The sequence below is a fragment of the Spermophilus citellus genome (genome assembly GCF_964194105.1).
Source record: "Spermophilus citellus genome assembly, chromosome: 5".
Lineage (NCBI taxonomy): Eukaryota > Metazoa > Chordata > Mammalia > Rodentia > Sciuridae > Spermophilus > Spermophilus citellus.
Genome location: NC_138186.1, coordinates 20,368,143 through 20,385,229, shown reverse-complemented (window position 1 = coordinate 20,385,229; position 17,087 = coordinate 20,368,143). Strand labels below are relative to the sequence as shown.

The following is a 17,087-nucleotide window of genomic DNA, read 5'->3' as shown; positions in this document are numbered from 1 at the left end:
GTTGCATAACCTGCCAGTTGTATGAAAGTATAGCCCACACGATTATGCACAGCATACAAGACTTGATGATGAGCATACACGACTATGTTCCTGGTTTATGTATGATTATACTAGACTTTTAATTATTTTTTTAAGAGTGTACTCCTTCTGTTCTTAAAAAAAAAATGTGTACAGTAAAGTGACATGCCTGTGACCCTGGTAGCAGCCTCTGCACATCTTGTGTTTACTGCCTCTCCTGACCACATCCAAAGGTCATCCTGAGCAACTGACCTGGGCCATCTGCGTTTGTGTAAGTACACTCCATGACATTCACACAATGAGAAAATCGCCTAACAGCACATTTCTCAGAACTCATCCCATCGTTAAGCCAGTGCATGGCGGTGCATGACTGTGGTAAGTCTGCAGGAGGAAGAGAAGTTGGCTTTGCCCGTCCCCATAGCAACAAGCACCCTAAAAGCCTCTCTTCTGACCCCAAGGGCTCTCAGTTAACCACTGCTCCAAAAACCCCGGTTTGTATCAGAACATTACTTTTTAAAAGGCATTCAAATAGAGTTTGAGGAGAATTTTACAGAGCTATAAAGCAGTGATTTGTAAATATCTAAGGTTTATGATTATGGTCCTTAATTTACCCCATAATCATCATCATCTTAACGAAGACAGGTCTGTCTCTGGGAAGATTTATATATTTAAGATGTAGAAACATTTAGAGAAAATGATACCGTGTGAAGGATCTTCATGGGTAAAGCTTGAAGGGTGAATTGGTGCGTCAGGCACTGAAGGATCAATTTGGAATGGGCTCGTCTGTTCCCTGGGGCTGCGGTGTGATTCTTAAAGAGCCAGAGAAAGCTGCTGACCGACTTTTTTTTCCTCTTCCTGAAAGACAGAGCACTTTTTCTCAGGTAATGAGTCTCCATCATCTGCTCTTCTGCTTCAGGGCCGTCCAATTCCATGTGGACACCATCGCCATTGATCACCTTGTAGCTTAAAATGCACCTATCAGAGACAGCTCATGGCTGAACCACGGGCCACAGCTGAGATCATCCAGGTTGCTTGGCAGAGGGAAACATCTGCACTGTCAGCCGCTCGTTCTGTGGAGCATTTCATTCATTTGGATAACCTATGGTTACTGCTGCATCTCCCAAGTTTGCCCCAGGGAAATGCCATGAAGTAAGGCACTGAGTGACTGATTCCGTGCTTAGTATGTGAGAGTTTGAGTCAATCTGCAGCTGCCGCATGAAGGATGGTCCTTCCGATCCTGGAGTCTTTTCATGTACATGTGGACCATCAATAAAACTCACGGAGATAGACAGCAAGGCACATTTAATAAGGTGGAGCGCCTGCAAGCCAAGGAGGCTGGATTCCTGTCAAGACTCTAATCAGTTTAACTCCAAAGCCAACATTTGCATTTTCCCAATGCCCACATCTAATTAAACAGAAGGCTGGTTTTCCTGTTGGGGTTCATGAAAGTTCAAGAGCGTGCTCGTCTTATACCCACCAAAGCAAGGGGGAGCCTCTGTCTTGTCCGGCATTTTCTGCAGGGACACTGGAAAATGAGCACACAGATGAACTCCAGCAGCCTGGGCTGGGAAATCAGAGCTGCACGTGGCTGCTCTAACCTCTCTCGGACCAAAACTTCCAAACCCAACATTTTCACAGAATTGTGAGGTGGGAGGATACATTTATCAAAAAGAGCTTAATCCTCTCTCCTCCAGTCCTGGTGCCTACCCATCCCGCACAATATGCACCCCAAAAACCATGTGTGTCAGATAGCCACAGACTTTAAAAGAAAAAAAAAAAAAACCTTCCATGTCTTTATCTTCCAGGGCAAACATTTTTATCCCAAGAGTCTTCATCTGAGGAGGAAAGAGAATCAACAAAGAGTCATAATCTGCAAGCATAGTACTACAGCCATTTTAAAAGCAAAATAGGAAAGTAATTTTTTCCCCCAAACCATGGCTCTGGATCTATTATTGCAAGACACGACTCCATTTCTGCGTTCGTATGAACAATGAACCTTGGATTCCTAACGTGTGCTCAGAAAAGCCAAGTAACTCTTGTGGAGCTGGTGGAAGATGCTGGTAGCAAGAGTGGCTCTGAACTCTATGGTAGGCCTATAGAGCCTGGGGTGCTCCTGAAGTCCGGAGTAAAGTCAGCCAAATAGACCAACCTAAGACAAAGAGAGAAGAACAGGTCAGCTGGCCATTTCAGAAGTCACCAACACATAAAGAGAAGAAAGTCTAGACCAAGGAGTCTGAAACTTAGCATGCATCATCAGAATCATCTGGAAATTCTGTTAAAACATCAGCTGTTGAGCCTTACCTGGAATTTCTGAATCTGTAAGGATGAGGTAGGGTTGGAGGATTTTGTGTTTCTAACAAGTTCCCAGGTGATGTGCTGGTCCATGTACGGCTCTTAGAAGCCATTGATCTAGACCTGCCTATGACCTGCTTTGCACTTTCTGTCCTCTGGATAGCACAGGGGCTGCTAGGGGCAGGGAGGTATGGAGGTGGCAGAATGATGAATACATATTCGGATGCACATGGTACCAAGGTTTCACTTTCTAGTTTCAGTTATCCTAAAGTCTAAAACTTTTAAATGGAAATTCACAGAGATAAACCATCCATCCGTTTTAAATTGGGCACTATTCTGAGTACCATGATGAAATCTTGTGTCATCCAGTTCCATCCTGCCCTGGACATGAAACGTGACTTTGTCCTGTATATCCACACTGTATAGGCTACCTGCTCAGTTGTCACTTACTAGCCATCTCAATGATCCAAGTAACACCTGTATTCAAGGAACACCTATTGTACTTAATAATGGCCCCAGAGCACAACAGCGGAGATACTGGCAATTCAGATACACCAGAAAGAAGCCATAAGTGTTTCCTCTAAGTGAAAAGGAGAGTCTGTCATAGAAATGTTATATGTGGAAAACAACAGAGGGTAGATAGGATTCGGTAATACCTCCAGTTTCAGGCATCCCCTGGGGGTTGTAGACAGGGTCCTCCTGCTGACAGGGGGGCTGATGTACTGCTAATTATTCACATCATCTTCTCAGCAGTCCTGTATGATAGGAATGGTTTCCCAGCTTTCTGATGAGCAAAGTTGCTCAGAGAGACTATTTCTCAAGTCCACACGGTTAGATTGTATTGGCATCTGATTTAATTGACCTGGGTGGGGGGCTGAGTATCAGATTTTTATAGCTTCAGGATGATTGTAATATACAGTGAAGATAGAAAGTCACCAATTTGGAATTTTCATATTTTGAATGAGCAGCCCAAACAAGAGACCATGGACAGCATCCTATGAGGACTCTTCCCCAGGATCTGCAGAGGACTGTGAGGGATACCAAAGTCGTCTTTTCATGTTCTGGGCTTAGAGAATTTGTAAGGGAGGAGATACTAGTGGGCAAAGATATCAAAGTTGTTTTTAAGATGGAAAATTTAGATATCCTTTCAGGCTACTGATTTCTTCCAGCTCTGTTGAAGTAGTAGATTCAGATTCTAGAACTATCAACAGAGTCCTGATTACCTGTCATACCTCCTACTCAGGTTCCAACTCCCCCTTTGTTATGACTCATCTGATCTTCACTTTATCAGCCACGGTCCCTGCAGGAAACCAATGGCCCACTCAGAGTGTGATAATCCAAGAGTTCTCCCACAAAGAGGCTACTCAGAAAGTCAGGGGACAACTGGGAAACCACAAGAAACAGCATTGGTTCCAGAGGGAGAAAAGGGTAGATATGTCTATTTAGAGAAGAAAAGTGACCTTTGGTTAAGGTCCACTTGAAGCTGTTGATTCCATAAGCAGGAAGCTAAGAGTGTAGAAGTCCCAACACAGCGGTAGGTATTGGTCAATGGCCCAGAGCTGAATGTCTGGAAAAAAAATTGTAGCATTCTTTTGGTGTAAGTAGTCTTCCCATGACCTATTTAAAGCTACCAAGATGAGGTCACTAAATGCCGAATTGACAACAGATGTGCACCATCAGCTGTCACGAGCTGGTATGAGCAGTCTCCAGCTACCCCACCCTCACTTGTCCTCCCTCATTTCAATCTCTGTCTGGATCTGCCCACTGAGCACACCATCTGAAAGCCAAAGGGCAAGGGAAACCACTGAGGTGGTACAGGCGGACAGGATCTCAGCCTCCAGGAGCAGGAACATCAACAAGAGGAAGAGGGAAGAAGAGTTTCACAAAGATTCCCTAGAAGAATTGATTTAGTCTTTTCCTTTGGGCTCCTCAGACTTCGATGATCCCTCTACCTTCCCAGTCCAAGCCTTTTCCTGGTTGTGCCCTGAGATGCTTGTGTGATGCTTAAATGGCTTGTGTTATATTGCCAACAACATCCAGATGGGTTGAAATTTGAAAAGTACGAGGACGTTCTCCTCAAAGACGTGAACACCCTGTTTTTGTTTTTGTTTTTATTTATTTTTTTCAAATAATGAAGAGAATAAGTAAAGGCAATCTGGTTGTAGGGTTGAAAAGCACACAGTGACTGAGCCTCATGTGATTTACAAACCGCAACCTAGGCCACTTGCCCCTGGTCCATTGGATAAGCGTTCACTGGGTCCCTGCTGTGTGCAAAGAGATGACAGGAGCTGTTCCCTCTAGTAGCATTGAGCTGTTCCCTCTAATAGCATTCTAGGTCTTTCAAACTGAGGGGATTTAATTCAGGGAATTTATGACAGAGGAATGGAAGAGCTGGAAAGCAAACAGGGGACAGGTTAGAGACAAAGCAAGCAGCTACTACTCCTAGAACTTGGGGAGCAATGGAAGAAAATGTGGTTGCCAGAGTCTGAAAGTTCTGTGGGGGATACCACACACAAAAAAAGATGCAGCTGTTTAGAAAAAAAAAATCTACCAGGCGAATACTCTGGGTCTCCCTCCTCTCACCCTCTCTTCTCTCACTTATTCTCATTGGCCAAACCTACCCAGATGCTTGGAAATGTAGTTCTGTCTGTATGGAGCAGAGGAAGAAGAGATGCCTGTGAGCACAAACAGGCCCTTGAGTAGCATAATCCTTATGGTGCATCTGGACATGTTACCCACACCAAGCAGATAACTTTCTTTGGTCAAAGAATCCAAGGAAATAAATTAGTCGCTATTGTATGGAGCAGTCAGAATGAGCTCCGTCAGTCCAATTTCTAGGCACCTGTGCCATCAGCCTCTTACAGTTATGAATGTGTTAGGGTTCTCCAGTGAAACAGAACCAACTGGGAGGTCAACAGACAAACGGAGATAGTTGATAGGTAGGTAGATGGATGCAGGTCTAAAACAGGGAGTATATTATTGGAATTGGCTCACATGATTATAGAGGCCAGAAAGTTCCATGATCTGCATCTGCAAGCCAGGGAACTAGGAAAGCTGCTGGTGTCATCTAGTCCAAGTCCTAAGGCCTGAGAAACAGAGGCACCTATATCTAAAGCAGAAGAAGATGGATGTCCAGCCCAATCAGGCAATGAAATCACTCTTCCCCTGTCTTGATTCTAACTGGTACCTCAACAGATTGGATGCTGCCCACCCACAATGGTGAGGGTGGTCTTACTTAGTATACTGATTCAAATTTCAATCACTCCCGGAATATCCTCACAAACACATCCAGAAATCATGCTTTACTAGCTCTCTGGATATCCCTTGGACTAGTCAAGCCGACACAGAAGTTAACCATCAACTTATGACATCTTTCCACCCTCCTCCTTATAGGTCGCTCCTCATCCACTTCCATTCCTGATTACACCACGCCTTTCCTTATGCAGGACACAAACCGCCAAGAACTTCAAGATACTCAGCTGGTGGACCTCCAAATTTGGCTTTGATAGGTGACCTCACATAAGCAGACTGCTTAATGCAATGTCCCTTATTCTCTAAACTCTCTGTTACATTTAGTGAGTGTTGATATCTCTGCTTCACTGGAGTGAAAACTGACCCATAGTGAGTTGTTGACTTGCTTAAGGTCACGGGACGCATTAACAGGAGTTCCACAATTGGAACCCAAAACTCCTGAGTCATGATCCAGGGACCATTCTGGTTGCACCGTGTGGCCCTTTGTGGCTATGAAAAGATCCATCTCTGGAGAAGGCCTCCTTCAAGGTTTAGCTGAGATGAGGTGGGCATTCGCACTGTGCTTTGTGCCTTGCTGGGCAGCATGCCACCTGTCACTTGTTGGGTGAAGTGACTCTTTAGGGGACAAGAGAGTCACTCTCTCCCCTGAGGACAGCTCAAGGATGACTTGAAAAAGGAGCCTTGGATGCCACATACTCAGATCAACATAGGACACAGCTATTGTGTCTACACTGTAGCCTGATCTGCCACAAGTTGAGAAAAATATTTTTTCAAATGTATGACTATTTGTAGGATTTGTCAATTTTCTCTTGATGTTAAATGTTCTTCTCTGATGTCCTATTTCCGGCTACCAGCAGGAGGTCACTGGACACGGAATTGGAAAGAAGTATACAGTTTGTACTCAGGGTCTGGTTAAGGCAGGCTCCAGTCCACCCTACCCTAACCTTATTCTCCCCTACCTACTGCCTAATACACCACCCCCAGGTAAGGGTTACCAATTCATACTGATCACACATTTTTCCACCCAGAGCTCATCATGTGTGATGCCCATCTAGATGAAGTAATATTCTGATGTCCTGGTGTATGAAGTGGTCTTGGATTTTATCTTGGTTAAGTTATGCCTGGCAATAAACAGACCCGTCCTCACCACTTCTCAATAGCACCATGGACTAGGACCAAGCCTTTAACACACAGGTCTTTAGGGACATTCAAGATACAAATTACAAGCAGTCACAATTGTTTGGCCAATGTAAAACACTTTTAAAAATGCCTGTAGTCCTTGATAAATTTCAATGTCATCATTGCTACGTGCTGACAGTTCAAAGGTGCACCTGTAACACAGGAGAAGGTAGATGGTCCATAAAACACCTACAGAATGACAGACTCTCATTTCAGCCACAGACTGCGGAGGGCATTTAAGTCAAGTTCACACCCAATGGGTGAATCTCTTCTTCTGCACCAGTTTTTGCTTGAGCACCTCCAGTAGCGGGTATCTCATTGCTTCCCCAAGGTGCTCATTCCATGTTCAGCCCTCTCTAATTTGCAGGTGGGTTCCCTTCCCCCATTGCTGAACCAAAATCATCCTCCCAGCGATGGAAAGCTCATTGATCTGAGTTGGACCTTCTGGAGCCACAAGGAAAAGCTTGCTTTTCCTGAAGAGAATCATTCGGCATTCTGAACTTGTCAGCAGCAATCACAAACTCTGTGGACCAACTCTCGGTGCAAGCTATGTGATTGCTACAAGAAAGGAAGCTTGGAGCTCTGAGGAGCTAAACTCCTGGGACCCACCAGATGGTCAGAACCCATCCCGCTCTCTCTTACCATCACTCACTCTGCTCACCACTAGGATTTGCATAGACGAGGTCGAAGGGCCCAGCTCAGTTCTCATACCACCTGTCTTAGAGAGAGGAGTGCACCTTTATTGGCAATCCAACCAGAATTGCACACAGCAAGCATAAAGGAGGTCTCAAAAATAAATAAGTAAATAAACAAACAAACAGACAGACCAACCCTACCTCCAAAGTAAGATGGTAGAAGGGTCATGTCTTCTAAGACAACTCTTCATGAAGACACTGTCCCGTCCATGGAAGGTACTCCTCCACAGGCTAAACATTCCAAAATGGCTTCTTTGGAATATACCAGAGAGCATTTGTGGTGAGGTGTGGCTCGAGTATCAGACTGGGTTTAAATCCTGTGATTCCCCACTTGTGGTCTGTGTGACTTGGGGCAAGTCATTTAGCTTCTGAAGCTCAGTTTTATCAAGTATTAGGGTGGGATAATAATAGTTAATAATACCTTATAGAGCCATTATAAAAATGAAATGAATGTGTTTAAAATGGTGTTGCATTCCAAGAGGAAATATCCCCAATATCCTGTCCTCATGGTGCTCACATTCTGTCCATAGACCCGAGTGTCACCTCTACCCTATGCTTGCTGAACACATATATGCTACAGGTATATGCATGTGTGCATTTGGCCTGTCTAGCTCTAGACACCTTAACTTGTTCACCACTGTGTTCTGATGCCTGAGGCATGCCAGGTGTTCCATAAACACTGAATGAATCAGTGAATAAACCCTCATATTCACCACATTGTTTGCATCTCATGTGCAATGTTAGATTTTCTAAGGTGAAATCCTCCCCTACGTTTGAGCCATAAAATGGTTGTGTTGAAGTGTCAAGAAATCCACCCCCAATTGTTCTTCCTTCTGCAAACATGCGAAGAAGAGGAGCAATGCTATTCTCTCGGATGACAGAGTCGTGTGGATAGTAATTTCTCTAAATAGTCTGGTAAGGAGCAGCCCAGGGACACTCTGGTGGAGACACTGCCCGGGCATCAGGAAGGCTCATCTCATGCTGCCAAGAACCCAAGAGTTTTTTGCCAGTACGTCCTCCCCAAGCGCAAGAGCTCAAGACACACACCATTCACTCTTCCTGCGTCTGTTGCTCGCTCTCCCTAGGGTGGACCAGGAAAATGGACCTTGACAAGGACCTTGAGGTGCCCCATCATTACATTTCCAGAGGATTTCTTTCCATGCACTCTTCTTTAAAAGCAAGTCCAAAGCATGGCACTGACGTGGGAAAGATTTCCAAGAGTTGAGGCAATCATCACTCAAATTTCTCAGGCAAGAAAAAAAAATTATTTAAAAACAGAAGTACCTTTCACATGGCAGATCTTGGGAACGGAAGCAAGAGAAGTTTTATTTTTTTCCCCATCGTCTCCATTCAGCCCAGTTCTGGGAACATTGGCCGCACACCCTCCAAGTCCCCAGCACCAGGGCAACCACACTCCCTCATGAAGGGAGTAGCCACAGGACTGGCCGGGGTTAGCTCTCTCCCTCCTGCTCACTCTGAGATAGAAACCCAGGCCCCTGACCTGAATTCTCCCCTGGCCACCTGCTCATCCCACGTGGGCTGTGTGCTAAGCTGTCACTTAGATGGAGTGTCGTCAAATACTGTCTGCCACCTACTTAATTCAACATCTCCACCTTCCCTGCAGATCTTCTTCTGGCTGTGCTCAGGGACTGTGTCACAGATGGCTCGCCAGGAGTGACTCTCCCGCGCCAGCTGTTGGACTCCGGGAGGCTGAGGGAGCCCCGTTCTGAGGGCTGACCAGGCTCCTGCGCTCCACCTGAGGAGTTGCCCTAGCAAGAGTCGGCCCGTGTCACCTGTGCCTGTGCCCTTAGGCTGCTGGCTGCTGTGAACATGGCCAGCCCACGAGCAGTGGCCATTACAGGGGCGAGCTGAGGCTGCCAGCAGCTGTGAAGCTTCTAGATTCCCAGCTCCTTCCTGGCATTCTGCGGGACTCAGTCCTTGCCCACCTCTTCGCATTCTTATTAGAGACAAGGTCTCATGGAGTTGCTTAGCGCCTTGCTTTTGCTGAGGCTGGCTTTGAACTTGAGATCCTCCTGTCTCAGCCTCCTGAGTTGCTGGGACTACAGGAGTGCACTACCATGTCCAGCTCCACCCTTTCCTTTAGTGAGCTTATTCTCTTCCTTATCATCAATTACAAACCACTAAACCTACATCTGCGGTCCCCTCTCCTGCCTCCAGATCTGCATGTCCACAGCCCCTCACTGGCCACCTGCACCCAGCGGTTGCAGACACCTTGTGACCCTTAGGCTTCCCACAGACCTTCTCTCCCAAGACACTTAAGACTTTGCTCACCTGAAACAGGGTTCCAGAGTCACCAACTCTCCTCGGAGGCTTCCCCACAGCCATCTGGTCACCAAGTCCTTCTAAATCTCCTTAATAGTTTCAGCTTTTCTAATTCCAGCTGCTTCGCCTTATGGTCCTCTTGCAGACAGAAGGATATAATAACTTTCTCTGACACTTTCTCTGTGTTTAGCCTTAGCACTCTTGCCCCAATCCTTTCTCCAATACACTAGCAGAGAGCAAGTATTAAACGTGGGTTCAATCATGACATCCCCTGTGCTGGGCCGAGCAAGCCCCAGCACCTGGAAACCATGACCACTATCTTCTTTCTGCTCTTGCTGGTGCCAGGCCTCCTTCAGGGCAGCCCACGGTAGCTCATCCAGCCCTCACACTTCCTAAGAGTCAAATTCTACTATTGTCCCCTTTTAGAGATGAATAAACGAAGGCATGGAGAGGCTCCTCAGCTCTGAAGTGGTTCCTGCCTCCTGTGCCGACTCAAGCTGTTATTTCCTTTAGCAGAAGGCTCTGTTGATCTTCAAACAGCATCTCGCATGCAATCCTAGAACTGAGCATGAAACTGATGCAAATGAAGCTCTCGTGATTAAAAGGGGTGGGGGCACGGGACCCAGACCACGCCCATGTAGTGGGTGCCCCCCTTTCATGGTCCCTTCTTGGAACAGCAGGGCTCTTGGGAGACCTATTTGAAAACAGTAGACCCCAGGCCAGAATCTGGCTTTGCCGATCGATCCCACAGACATGGGTTCTGGGTCCAGAGGCTGTGGTTGGCAAAGGGTTAAAGAACCACCAAGGAGGGCAAATGTGCTCACAGTCAGCTTGTAAGAGTGAAAATCAGTGCCAGGGAGTGATGGGGGGTGAGGAGGCTGGGAACCCATAGGGAAATAACAGTCAGAATAGCAGATGCAAGAAAGCCGGGCTCCTGGGGTGGGGACAGGGCCCCGGGTCACATGGCTCACTATAGCAAGTGAGGATGTGTGCAGCAGCCCAGGTGGCAGTACCTGCAGGTTGAACTGACTCCCATCCACCAATCCTGCGGCTCTCGGCTCCCTCCCCGGAGCCCGTACACCTGCCCCTTCTGTCTTCTGCCCTCCCTTCCTGCTCTACTGGGCTGGGGCCAGACTTTGTGTTGCCATTTCTAGGCTGAGTTCGCTTCCCCTCCTCTGCGTTTCCTGAAACACTGCAAACACACACACCTGATGGGGCACCTTGCCTTTTTCTTTATGGACTTACCTCTGTCCAGAGCCCCCAGGTCCCTCTCATCAGAATCCTGGAGGAGAGGGTCCGCATCCTTCTCTCTCCAAACTCCTGAGGCGGAGAATCTCAGTGTATGAGAGTGGTCAGCTCCAGGCCTGAGGAATGCATTGTCTCCTGCTGTCCCTCCTGGGCAGGGTCTGACCCAAATAGGCGTCTGCTGAGGGAACCCTTCTGAAGCTGCCTGATAATGTCCACACCACTGCCCTCTGATTAATCCAGTTTCCCCCTCTCCTGCCATTCAATCCTGCTGACTCCCAGTCCATCTGCCCGAGGTCAGTAGAAACGCCTGTCAGAGCCCAGCAAGGCCTTAGACATCTCCTGGTTCATCACCCACCTGCTGCAGGTACAAGTATCTCATTCATCATGGCTCGACCTTCCTCTGTCTGCTCAGGCTCTGCTCTTGATTGGCCCCTCCAAAGGAACTCAGTCCACTGTGGTCTCTCCTGACTGCCTCAGGAAGTAGCAGGCTGGGGGCCAGGGGTGTGGCATTTGGAACCCACCCCCATTGAATCCCATGAAGCCTCCTTTCTCTGCACCCCGAATTCCTACCTGTAAAAAAGCAGGGAGTAACATTCTCTCCCAGAATGTCACTTCCATGATTCCCACGGGCTTCATGCATTTCACTTAGAACAGCATCTGGCAAAATCAATAAAGACGTCTTAAAAGAGTCACTGAAGAATGGCTGAGTAAATGAGAGAAGGCAGGGCGTGGGAAGGGCCTGGCATCGCTACGCAGTAGTAGTTCATTTAAGTGTCAGGTTAACAAGTCTGAAATAGCAGCCGACACCATTGCCCGAGTCTCCTCCCTTTGTCCTTCCTCATCAGCCCCACTTCCTGGGCTCCTGGCCCCAGGGAAGAAATGAGATGGAGCAGAAAGTGAAAAATAGCATGTGACTCTCTCTCTTCTGGCTTTGATTTCCAAAAGCCCTTGTGGAAAGTCCCTGGCACTGGGGTAAGTACAACATGGTGAGCGGTGGAATTTGGAGAGAGTGGAATTTCTTCCAGAATCAGAAGCAGCCAAGGGCACACGGATGAACACAGAGGTTGTTGGGTCTGCAGGGAGAGACCAGCGCAAAGCTCCCTGGGGGATGAAGTGCTTCTGAAAAGAGCCAGCATGGGGGCCACGGAGGAGCCAAGGTCAAGTTCAGCATCCTCTGATGGCTTCGCTTCATGGGGAGCACCTGTCGCCACCACCAGCTAGGAGCCCCACGGGGATCAGCAAGGCTCAGGGGACAGGCGGGGGGCTGGGTTGCTGCCTCACTTTTTACTGATCACAGTGTTCACTGTCTGCTGCCCACAGGGACCAAGCCAGCACCTTGCCTGTAGGGTCCTCGGGATGTTCTGTGCAGCAGCCAAACGGGCAATGAGGGGGCGCCTCTCTGTGCCCCAAGACAAAGCTTGTCTGACAGCTTCTTACCAAATCTCAGGAATCCCATAAACCCAAGAGAAGGAGATAGGTGACCATGGAGACATAATGCACTGAGGGGTGCCCAATCAGTCCAGTAGCTACCCCCCTCGAGGCAAATCCACCACTGTGAAGCCCAGCCCATTCCTACCGATTTTACTGTTTACAAAATTTTTTCTCCTAAATTTGCTTCAGTATCAACCATGAACCACAGGTCACCACTCCAACTTAAATAGTGACTCCAAACCAGCTCCTATCTGTGGGTGACTGTGTACCCCAAGACTCGTCGTGTGTGTGTGTGTGTGTGTGTGTGTGTGTGTGTGTCCACGCATGTGTGCATGGCGAGACCCAGTTGCCTCAATGGAAGGAAGAGCCACAGAGTCTCCCCTCCTTTGCCCACGTCCACAATTCATGGTCCAGTTTATTATGTCTCTTAAAACGTCAAGTTCAAACTGATAGTGAAGCTACCATCTCTTCCCCAACCCCCTCTCCAAAGTCCAGCCACAGCTGGGTGGCTTTTGACTCCACCCCTCCTCCAAGGCCACGCCCCCAGAGGGACTGTGCCACCCACGCGTCACAATGGCAACTGTCCATCAAACACTCTGATCCTCAGTAAAGGCAAAATCCCAAGCTTCATTGGCTGAGCGTGAGTAACTCTTATATTTAAGACCCCCCCCAAAAAAAAAAAATGACTTCTATGGGATGGAACCCAGTGCCTCACACATGCTAAGCAAGCTCTCTACCATTGAGCTGCGACCCCAGCCCCAAACCAAGTTTTGTGAAATAGTATTTGCTCTTATCGTGTACAGTGCACTGGAATAGTTTCAATCTGTTAAATTACAAAGATTGCTGCTTGTGACTAACTTGATTTCATAACTTTCCAGTGAACTGCAGCCCATGTTTTAAAAGATTGATACAGTGTGTATGATATGGTAATAATAAAATGATCTGGTCTGGTGAAAAAAATAAAACGACTTCTATGAAGACTAGATGGAACTCTACAGGCTTCCATAAACATCCACAAGACATTTTTGTTTTGTACAGTTTGGGTTTTTCCTTCCTTCTTTCTCTCTTTCTTTCTTTCTTTCTTTCTTTTATTTCTAAGAAAATTCTTAGGGCACAGTCATAATTATTACAACTAAAAAATGTTACTGTCTTTGGTGAACATCTACTATATACTCTGTATGAAAAACCACTTGTACTCAAACCTGCTCAATCTCAATGCCTTTGTAGCCATCTGTCTGGTGCGCCACCAAAGAGAAGGGTGTGCTTGATTCTGTTATCTACAAACTGTCCATTGATAAGATTGGGTATCCAGAGATCCAAAATGTCAAGGTGCTGGCTCAGGTTTAGCCAAACCAAAGACTAAATGGATCCTTGGATGGAATGAGAAATATTTGAGGAAAATCCTTGAGATTTGTATGGGGCCAGAGAAAAGAGGGAGAAGTCGGCTGGAGGTCAAGATATTGTGGCGGGTAGCGGCAGGGAGCAGGGAAGAGGCCTTCAAGGAGATGTGGGGAAGGACCTCCTTCCTCCCACTCTGCTCTGAAAGTCGGGGAGCAGAGTGCTCTCTTTCTGTACCGAGTTACCCACCACACAGCTGGAACTGCGGCAGGGGGATCTCCTGTTCATTTGGGAGACCTGCCAGCTTCTGCTACTTCTCAGGTCCCAGAAACACCTAAGCTGAGGGACTGCCCTTAAACCCTCATTCACTTGATAACTGAGGCAAGGGAGCGGGGGTAAAGACCCAGTCATTTGACAAGGGGTTTCTGGGAACCTCCTGGTATCGTGGAATCGGCCCAGCATTTGCAGAATGACTAGTCATGGGACAGATTGGGAAAGGGGAATATAAACCTGCACCCATTGAGAGGCATCCCCCATCCGACTCCGCTGGGTGTTTAAATGTATGCAACGGAGGGCCCTCAGAGAGAGGCAGAGGTTAAAGTAATTACGGCTGATTGTAAACGGGAAAAGGTACCCCCACTTTTTGGTTTGCAGTGTTTTATGTTCTCAGAAGTGTTCTTGTGGGTTTTCCCCACTTGATCCTAACAGGGATGAGCCCATTACATGGATGAGGAAAACTGAGGCTCAGAGAGTGCATGTGAGCTACACACACTGAGACCCCTGAGGCTCAGCTGCAGGTTTTCTGACTCCAAATTCAGAGCAGGCACCGCCTCTCAGAAGATAAGGAATAACTGTTGTGTATGTGGCACGTCCTTTATTCCTTTAACCCACTTACCATCCCACACAGTAACCACGAACTTGTCCAATTTGAAGAGGAAAGCAAGGCCAGCCTTCAACCATTTGGCCAAGAAGAAAACCATGGAAAGTTGGGGTTCAACGCACATCTGTCAGCCTCTGAGGCCAAAGTTCCCCTCCCCTCTGTGGATCTAGTCCTTTTACATTAGATAGAAGAAAACAAAGACCCAAGAGGTTAAGTGACTTTTGGGGATCACACACAAAGAGCTGAGCCTGCTATCTGACCGTGACAGCTAGGGATGTGGGTCTGGGTTAGGGTTTAATCACTGCAGCCCTGAATTCAAACGAGGCTGTAATGAGGTGCCTGGGGGGTGCTTTGTCGGCAGCGTCAATATTTAGCAGAACAAAGTGCCGAAGGAGCCCTGAGATCTCAAAATGCCCAAAGGAATGTGCCCAAGCCTGCAGCCAGGGGTAGTTGGTGGCTGATCCTATACATAGAATTGTTCACCAGCTCCTCCAAGCAGCCTTGAAATCGCCCGGCGAGCCTCTGTCTCCGTGGGTGCCGTGAACTGTGCTGCGAGCTCGTGTTTGCACTCTGTGGTGACACCTGGGAGTGTCTCTTGTCTGCAGATGGTACAGCTGAGACCCTGCCACAAGTAAAGGTACAGCGACCGAACAGCAGCCTCCTGAATGGTGGGCACATGGCCCGAGTGGTCACCAGAGCTGGCCTCTGTCACTGAGACACCAAGCCCACGAGAGCCGTGGAGGGTAACAGAGATGCAGAAGCTATTTCCACTGGAAGCCCTTTTAGCAGTGACAAAAGGAGACACAGATGGAGAGGGAGTTGTGGCAGATGGTCTTCAACCAGGGAGGAGCAGGAGAGGGACGGATGTCAAGAAGAAGCGTGGGCTGTGACCCTGGTGATGGCTCTATTTCCTGTTCCAGGCTCCTGGGCAAGGATTCCGGGGTGGGGGGGGGGCAGGGGACACTCACTCACTGTGGAAACTTCCTGCCCTCCACTCTTCATATTGGTAGGAACATTTGAAGAAAAGGGAGGTTCTTACAACTAGGAGAAAACATTTTGCTTGGCCATTGGAGTTCAGTTGCCGCTGTGCATGGAGTTCTGGTAACATCTCTCTGCTATAATTAGTACCCTGGAGGAGGGAAAAGGGAAAAAAAATCAAACTCTGAGCCTCTTGAGAAGCAAGGATTGGAAGGCAGTTCTGAGGCACGAGGCCATATTGCAGGGAGGACAGCAGAACTCAATAAAGCACTCAGGACCACTGTAGGCAGTTGTGCAGGTTGTGCACTGAACAACATTGGGGACACCAATTAATTCTTTATCTCTTTTTAGATCTGTGCAATGGAAAACATGCCAACTATATGTGATGGCCCTGGGACACTAGACGGGTGAGCTGGTAAGCTGTATGTAGTTCCAAGCATAAAGGTTAGAAAAGGGAATTGATTCTAGGGATAGCATATGGCTAGCAGCAGAAACCACTCTGATCCAGCCACCCTGCTTGCCTGGTGTATATGGAGGAAGAAGGCTTCAGATTTGTCTCAATGGATGGAACTCTAATACCAAGTGCTATGACAATTTAGGACACAGGCGATTTTTGAATGGGCCACATTTTTACCCTCAGTTCTCCAGGGCCAGGTGGATTAAGAAAGGTTTCCCTGGAGATCAGCAGAAGCAGATGGCTAACTAGAGCCACCCCCCGCAGGATGGTGGGAGGCTGTCCATCAAGCCCCAGAGCAGCTGAAAGCATCACCAGTGTGGTCCACAAATCTCTCTGGTGAGGGGTGGCAGCAGCCACACCCCACCTCTGTCATCTCCATCAGCGGTGAGGTAGGCACAGCGTCAGAGCCTGGCTCCTGGCAGCTGCACCCGGTAGATTTGGATTTGAGGAGGAGCCAGCCTCTGTGGCTGTTGAAGTTCCGGGGGCCGACAGAGGTCACACTTGGCTGTCCACAAGGGAGGGCTGGAACTAGTTCAGGAATCCATGAAAGCGATTCAGGGGACGTCATAAGGGTTTGGAAAGGAGGGGATCTGGGAAAGATGCATGGGGCGCTGCAGAGTTGAGTCTAGGGGTCCACAGAATGAGGCCTCCCCTAGACACAGACTGTGGAGCTCAACAGGCTGACCACACAGATTGTCCCTCCATGCAGAAACAGGGAGAGCACCATGGGGCACTGCATCCCTTGTCCCCAGAGTCTGAGGGCCACAGAGGAAAGGCCCCAGACCCAGACACAGGAAGACAGCTGTGTGCTCCCCAGGGCCAGAATTCCAGCAGCAGGGCCACGCTTCAGAGCCAGTGGGTTGAGGGAGCTGTGTCGGAAGGGAGTGGGGGGATGCTCGAGGTAACATCAGCCATCACATCTTGACCCAGAGTGGGGTTTGTCACTGTCTACAAAGAGGACTTCGGGTCCTTGTCATGAGCTTTCCATCACCAAGATCAAAATATCCAGCAAGAAGAGCTTAGAGGAAGAGAGGAT

General features: G+C 48.0%; 1 long non-coding RNA gene across 3 annotated transcripts; it reads right to left on the bottom strand.

Annotated features, from left to right (window-relative positions):
- Positions 1 to 1,550: 1,550 nt before the first annotated feature.
- LOC308648896 lies at positions 1,551 to 11,784 on the bottom strand. Of its 3 annotated transcripts, XR_014021936.1 has the most exons (5): positions 11,538 to 11,784; positions 10,965 to 11,125; positions 9,729 to 10,281; positions 2,029 to 2,167; positions 1,551 to 1,853 (listed from the first exon to the last, which is right to left on the bottom strand). It is a non-coding gene; the product is annotated as an uncharacterized lncRNA (long non-coding RNA). The 3 variants fall into 3 exon arrangements; XR_014021934.1 differs by having other exon boundaries at positions 1,551 to 2,167; positions 9,729 to 10,293; XR_014021935.1 differs by having other exon boundaries at positions 1,551 to 2,167.
- Between the last annotated feature and the right edge of the window lie 5,303 nt (positions 11,785 to 17,087).